Source organism: Myotis brandtii, unplaced genomic scaffold, assembly GCF_000412655.1.
Source record: "Myotis brandtii unplaced genomic scaffold, ASM41265v1 scaffold216, whole genome shotgun sequence".
In the NCBI taxonomy this organism is placed as follows: Eukaryota; Metazoa; Chordata; class Mammalia; order Chiroptera; family Vespertilionidae; genus Myotis; species Myotis brandtii.
This window is the reverse complement of record NW_005358092.1, coordinates 1659124-1667128: the sequence shown is the minus strand read 5'-3', so window position 1 is coordinate 1667128 and position 8005 is coordinate 1659124. Positions and strand designations below refer to the sequence as shown.

General features: G+C 40.9%; 1 pseudogene; it reads right to left on the bottom strand.

The window, feature by feature from the left end:
- Positions 1-2473: 2473 nt before the first annotated feature.
- Positions 2474-3261, bottom strand: LOC102238667 (annotated as a pseudogene).
- Between the last annotated feature and the right edge of the window lie 4744 nt (positions 3262-8005).

Below are 8005 nucleotides of genomic sequence, written 5' to 3'. Positions count from 1 at the left end.
TCTGACTCTCTATCCCTCTCCCTTCCTCTCTGTAAAAAAATCGATAAAACATATTTAAAAAAAAAAAAACTCCTACAACTCAACACTAACAATTAAATAACCCAATTAAACACGGGCAAAAGTCTTGAATAGGTCTTTCTGCAAAGAAGATAAATGGCCAACAAGCATATGAAGATGTGCTCAAATTCACTAATTATCAGAAAATGTAAATCAAAACCACAATGAGCTATCACTTCAGGTTCTTTTGATAATATGACCACTATCAAAAGAACCTGGAAACAACAAGTGCTAGGCAACTACGGAGAAATTGGAACTCCTGTGCACTGTTGATGGAGAATGTAAAATGGTGCAGAAAACAGGGGAGAGATTCCTCAAAATATTAAAAATAGAATTGCATATAATCTAGCATTCCCACTTTTGGGTTAGATATATATCCAAAAGAATCAGAAGCAGAATCTCACAGAGATATGTCCACACCCACTATTCACAGTAGCCAAGTGATAAAGCAACCAAATGTCCATTATAGATGACTGGATCAACAAAATGTGGTCTATACATACAGTGGAATATGATTCAGCCTTTACAAAGCAGAAGACCCTGTTTATGCTCAACATGGATGTCGTCTTGAGGATATGCTACTAAGTGAAATAAACCAGTCACAAACAAATACGTTGTGATTTCACTTCCATGAGTTAATTGAAGTAGTCATAGAAACAAAAGATGCAATGTGGCTCCTAGGAGCTAGGTGGGGAGGGAATGGGGGTTGTTTAATGGGTATAGAGTTTCAGTTTTATAAGAAAAAAGTTCTAGAGATCTGTTGCATAACAATGTGGATATAGTTAATATTACAGTGGTAAATTTAATACTACATTTTGATGGTAAATTTAATATTGTATGTGTTTTACCCCACAAAAAATAGATTAACTGAATACATAGCATTATTAAATAGGGTTAAAGGAACAAAAATAGCTAAGTTTTATGGCAAATAATAGGCAAATATTGATTAGCATTAAAACATGAAAAAAAAATCCAACAAGTATAGCAGTGGTTACAGTGCTCTCAAATTGAGAATAAACTATTTATCCAAATTAGACAATGTTCGAGGTATCTCTGTATGATGAAATACCATCTGTAAAGAACTATTTTCTTCTCTACTCTTGGTGATGCCATATTTCACTTCTGGCCATCAAATGTGGGGGGGTTCTCCCCACTGACCAATTCTCTTCTGGCACTATCTGACTGGAGTGGGTGCAGACCCTACAAATTAAGGGCTCTGCCTCACAAGACTGCCCCCACCCCCAACTTCAGATGCCAATGGCAAGTTCAGGTTGTCACCTGTGCTTCCGACTAATTGTGTGTAAATTGGAGGACCGAATGACACTCTCCTCGGGTTTGACAATTTGTTAGAAGGACTCACAGAACTGAGGGAAAGTTTACTTCTTAGATTATCGTTCATATATATACACACATATGTATGTATATATATATGTATATATCAAATCCTATATAATAATCCTATATAATAAAGAGGTAATATGCAAATTGCCCATCACTCCAACACACAAGATGGCTGCCTCCAGGCAGTTGGGGGGAACCAGGAGGCCAACCTGGAGGCTCTCTGAACATCATACTTTAGAGATTTTCATGGAGGCTTCATTGGGCAAGACTCATTACATTAAAGACCATGGTGATTAACTCAACCTCCAGTCCCTCTCTCCTCCCTGAGAAGGTCAGAATGTGGGGTTGAAAGTGTCTCTGTTCTAATCAGGTGGTTGATCTACCATGAGCCCCCCTCCCACATCATCTTATTAGCATACAAAGACACTAAGCAATGGTGATTTCAAGGGCTTTAGGAGCTGTGTGCCAGGAAAAAAGGGTGCACAGAGACCAAATATATATATTTATTATTATATCACAAGCTCAATTTTAAGAGCATTTTGAGAAAAGATGTTGTGTGTGTGAGTGTGAGTGTGAGTGTGAAAGAGAGGAGGGGCAAGAAGGGAACAGATGAGAAAATGAAAGGAGAGAAGAGTGGAGGAGAGTGGAAGAAAGCAAAGGCAGGTATCAATCAGCAAAATGGTGTTGGATATTAACAGTGGGTCTTTGTATTTTTCGAGATTTTATCACAGGCATGTAATTTGACAGCCAGAACAGAAAGGCTTTTAAATTAAGAATTACACCAGGTTAACTCTTTAGGGAAGGAAACATTGGTTGGGAAGTCTGAAAACTAAATGCATAAGTTGACAGAAAATGGAAAGCTATTTTTTTTTCTTCTTTAAAGAGCTGGCTGGTGACTTAGAGTGAACAGATTAACTTAAATGTGGATGCAGTGGGAGTACAGAAGTCACTTGGTAAAAAGGTTTGGTAAGGCATTAAAGATCATGAATCATTAAGAAAGTATCTTTTTTTTTTTTTTGAGGAAATCTCAGTCTTTAATGGTGGCAGGGCCTCCGCCCAGGCCGAGTGCTAGAGCTTAGATCTTGCAGAAAGCAGCAATGTCGATGCTCTGCACGTGCTCTGCAAACTTGGTGATCTCTTCTTCCAGCAGGTCGGTCCCCACCTTGTCCTCCGGGACGCACTGGATCTGGAGCCTGCGGATGCCGTAGCCCACAGGCACCAGCTTGGAGCAGCCCAAGGTCAGCTCATCCAGCTGGACAGAGCACACACAGGCCTCCAGCTGGGCCATGTCTGTCTCTTCGTCCCAGGGCTCAACATCCAGGAGCATGGAGGACTTGGCCACCAGCGCCAGCTTCTTGGCCTTCTTCTCCGTGTACTGCTGCAGCCGCTCCTCCCGCAGCTTGACGGCCTCCTTGTCATCCTCCCCATCACGGCCAAACAGGTCAATATTATCCTCCTCATCATCCTCTGCAGCGGTGGCCACCTATCTGGTGGGGCTCCACTTGGCTCATGGGAGACGCGCTGGGTCTGCGGGCCTATGGCCCGGTGGGCAGGTGAGCTCTTCTCCAGCACTCAATTGGCCTCAGCATGGCGATGGCCTGCACCAGCCTCGCAGGCTCCGGTTCTCCACTGCCAGGCTGGAGGTCCGGATGATGAGCTCCCTGTGGTCTCCGCTGGGCCCGCTGGAGGCCCCAGGGCCTGAACTCTGGCACGAGGAGCCAGTCACAGGCCCGTTCATCTGCTCATAGAATTTCCTTCCTGCATCGTGGTATTTAAACTTGTCGAACCAGATCTCATGCACTAGGAAGTCTGTGGCCATTTTCTTGACGCCAGCCAAGGACGCGGCCACCAAAGACGAGAACTCAGTGGTTCTGGAGTTAAGAAATTATCTTATCAGAGGCATAGTGCCCTGATGAGTCCTCTCCAAGGTTCCCCTTTTAAAAAATATATTTTTTGTTATAAAATAAGAAATCGGTAAAGAAAACCATAAAAATCTGGCTTAATGAATTATTATAAGGGGCACACCTTTGTAATCAGTACACAGCTCAACAAATAGAAATTTGCATGTCACACCAGAAGCCCTGTGCTAATTACAGTCCTTTCACCATTGATAACCATTATCCTGATTAAAAAAAAAAATCCTTCTAAGGATGTTTTTATTGATTTTAGAGAGAGAGGAAGGGAGAGAGGGAGAGAAACATCAATTTGAGAGAAACATCAACTGGTTGCCTCCCTTCCAAGCCCCGTATGGGGATCAAAACCACAACCTGGTATGTGCCCTGACCAGAAATCGTACCCACAACCTTTTGGTACACGGGAGGATGCTCCAAACAACTAAGCCACCCGACCAGGGCCATTATCCTGATTTTTAGAGTTAACACGTATTTGCATTTTTTGTAGCTCTTTCATCCAAGTGTCCAATCGCAGATATGACAGTTTAAAAATTCTTTGAATCTGCAGGTTCCTCTTCATCTCTTTCTTATTCTTATAATTTACTTGTTTAAAAAATTGGGTAATTTGACCCATAGAAGTTTCCCAAATCTGGATTTTCCTAATTGTATGTCCATGACGCTGGTCAGCACATTACTCTGTCTTGCGCACTGTTGAAAATGTGCTAATATCACTTCCTGCAACGAAGGAAATGTCCTATATGTGTACTGTCCTCTGTGGAAGCCACTGGCACATGCAGCTGCTAAACACCTGAAGTGTGGCTAGTGTGACTAAGGAGCTAAACTTTTAATTTTATATAATTTTACTTAATTAAAATTTAGATTTAAATAGCTACATGTGACTAGTGACTACCCTATTGGACAGCACAGGTTGCTTAAGTTTCATTGGGATTTACAAAATAGTGATATTTGAATTCCATATGTTTTTGCTCATTAATTAATTAGAATAATTTTGCAAAGAGAAGCTTATCATTTATTGTACCAAGTGGTACAGTGTGTAGAGATAGGACAAGATAATTACTTGTTTTCCTTGCCTTTCTTCTAATCAGACTTTCAAGATAATGATTTGGTCCCTCATTATTCTCAATAGGTGACCGCTTAGTCTTTTATATGTTTTTTTTCACTTAGTCTTTTAAAAATATCATTGTGAACTCATGGATATAAATATATTTAATGAATTTTAATATGTAATTAATATTTGTTGTAAAACTCAAACTGTCCCATCTTTGTGCAGTAGGCACATTTGTAAATTCTTTCTTCCACACCAAGAATCCTGGGGTTCTCTTTCACCAAGACCTGTAAGTCCATTTCTTTGGTTTGGGGTTCTCTGCGCCCATCTTTGTGCAGTAGGAACCTCTCCACGTTGGTTCCCGAATCCTTCTGGCATCGCCCTCGTGGTCTTGACAGCTTTGGGGCTCTGAAATGACAAGATATGCTAGGCGCATACTTTCACACTTCTTAACTCAGATCTGAACCAGCCGCTGCTCCAAGAAGCTCCACTTTCTTTTGAAGGGAAAAGATATTTCAAAACCTCTCTGCGGATCCTAAGTGTTACTCATTATTTCAAGGCTATATCAGAAAACATTGTAGGAAATGTTTTATTATTTAATTTTTTTAAATTTTTTTTTTAGAGAGAGAGTGGAAGGGACAGGGGGGAGAGACAGAGAGAGAGAAACATCAATGTGAGAGAGACACATCCATTGATTACCTCTCACACACACCCCCGACCAGGGCCGGGGGGTGGCCGGAATGGAACCTGAGACCCTTCAGTCTGCAGGCCGGCGCTCTATCCACTGAGCCAAACTGGCTAGGGGGGAGGACTGTTTTATTATTAAAATAAAAAAATCTCAGGAGTTTAGAACTATGTGGGTTTCATTTTGTTTTTAAACATAATCTCTTCTGCTTCACATTTGTAAATTCTTTCTTCCACACCAAGGATCCTGTTTTTCAAGGACCGAGGCAATGACAGAGTCTTCAAATAGGTTTTCAATTTCTTGCTCTCTCTCATCTAACTCTCAGAGTTAGAGTATCCCACGATTACTTATTTACTTGACTCACAGCATGTTCTCAACAGCCTCAGAATAAAAACACTAGTAGTCCCACAGATCTGAGGTCAACGGATTTTCAACACTAGAGTGACAAGTCAACCCAATGGGGCAAGAATAGTCTTTTCAGCAAATGGTGCCGGGAAAACTAGATATCCAAAGGCAGGGATGCCTACCTCATACCATCCACAAAAATTAACTCAAAATGGGTCACAGACCTAAATGTGCAGCTGAGACTATGAAACTCTTAGAATAAAACATAGATGTAAAATTGTGTAACCTTGTATTAGGCAACGGTTTCTTAGATATGACACTTAAAATACAGACAACAAAAGACAAAAGTAAATACATTGTACATGTTCTCCCGATTCTTTCTCCATTTTTCAGTCATACTTTATACTGCCTGAGCATATAGCCATTTCATATATACCTTTTCTTTTTTTTACACCAGTTGACTCTTAGTTCTCCAAATAACTGATGTTTATTGCTCTCATTAGTACTTATGCCAACGTGATTTGAGTCATTTTGGTTTTCTGAAGCTTTATTTTTTTGGTGAATTCTTCAGGAAGGGCTCATGACCAATATTTCTTAAGTTTGTATATGTCACTGACAAGTTTGTGTCCTTTTTACTCAAAAGTCAATCTTGCTCCAAATAAAACTCTTACCTCACATTTTCTTGCCTTGAAGGCCTTCAACATAATATACTATTCTCTTCAGACATAAAGTGTTATGTTGAAATATCTAATGATAATGTAATTTTCTTTCCCTCAAAAATCATTTGCTAGATGCTCAAATATTTTTTTCCTTTTAAAGTCCAATAATTTTACTAAATATGCTTTGGCGGTGGTCATTTTGGGTAATGTACTCGGGCAGTGTCTCAGGTCACTAAGTAGTATAGAAATTTGCTTTTGCTTAAAAATAGTTTTTATTATTTGATTGGTTTCTTTCTTTGCCTTTCTTCTTCAGGAACTTTCAATATTTGTAAGTTGTATCTTCTTTGCTTATTTAAAAATATTTTTCATTTTCTCTCAAATCCTTTTTTTTTTTTACTTGTTGAAGAGACTTTATTATGGCTGATCCATTTCATCTAACTGGGGGCACTGGGTGACATGACAGCTCAGAAGCAGAGAAGCTGGAGACTAGCTCCCCTTCCTGTGGGGGCCAGGAGCCCCTGCTGATAGCTGGGGGAGGGGGGCCCTAGAGGGCTCTGGGGAAAAAATGGTAACGAATTAACCCTACAACTCAAAGAATTAGAAAGAGAGCAACAAGAAAAGCCCAGAGTTAGCAGAAGGAAGGAAATAATAAAGATCAGAGAGGAAATAAATGATGTAGAGACACACAAAAAAACAAAAACCCCAAAAAACACAAACAAAAAAACAAAACAAAAAAAGATCAGTAAAACCAAGAGCTGGTTCTCCTCTGCTCTCCTCGCTCTCCCCTCCTCCATGTAGTGCCCCTGCCCCCAGCCCGCCTTTCTGTCCTCACCTGTGCTCAGCCCTCGGGCTCCACCTCCTGTCCCCGAGTTGGCCTCTGACCTCCTTCCCCACGGCCAGGCCTGGGGTGGGGGGATGAGCCCAGCCTGGATGTCAGGTCCCTCTGCCCCCTCACCCCAGCGGGGGCTATGGATGACTAGCGTGTGTCTCTCAAATCCTTTTTCTCTTTAAAAAAAAACTATTTAAATTGTCTTCCTTCTTTTTCTCATAAAGTGTAGTCAGTTTTGTTTATTGACTTTCAAATTCTTTTAGTTTGTCTTCATTACTGAAATGACTTTTTCTTTTATTTCTAATTGCTTTTTGTTTTGTTATTTTTACTTTTGAGGTTTTTCATTTTGATTTTCATTCATTCATACTTTGGATCATTTTCTTAAACATTTTTTAGGTTGTTTTGATGTGAAAGCTCCCTTTTGAATCTGTTCTATGAATATATTTCTGGTGGTGCTTCTATTTTTTCCTGTAATAACTTTGTATGGGATTTGTATTTGATATTTATCTACTTCCTATTTTCATGCATTATTAGTTTTCCTGCACTAATAGGAGGGATGGCCAAGGTAGCTCTTCTGACTTCCTAGAGCTTCTATTTTTTCATGTAGAAATAAAAAACATGCTGGCTTATTCTGAGACTTGCCATCCTCTCCCCACTTTTATCTGGACCTTCTCTTCTAGCTCTAAGAGGTCTCTCCTCTGTGCGGTGCCCTAATATGCATTTAGACAGGGAGAAACTTCCTCTTATTTTTAGCTGCTGTCCTTGGCCTGGCCCGCCCCGATTTCTGCTGAATACCTGTCGACCATACTGGAGCTCTCCTTTCCTGAGGTCAGTCAGGTGGCCTGTGGTCCCCTCTCCTTTTGCCTCCATAGACACGGAGACTATGCAGGTCTCGTTTCTGTTAGTGGTTTGGCTCCACGGGGGGGGGGGGGGGGGGGGGGAGGGGGGATAGGTAAGAAATCTGGTTGCTTTATCTGTTTTCATGTCGGGATTCAGAGAAATTTGTTGCTGTTGCTGCCATCTCCCCCGACTTGCTTGAGTTCTTATGGATATCTCGAACCTAGTTTTGTTGTAATTGCTGTGCATGGAGCAGGAGCTGCGGGGGAGGGGGGGTGTGGATAGGTAAGAAAT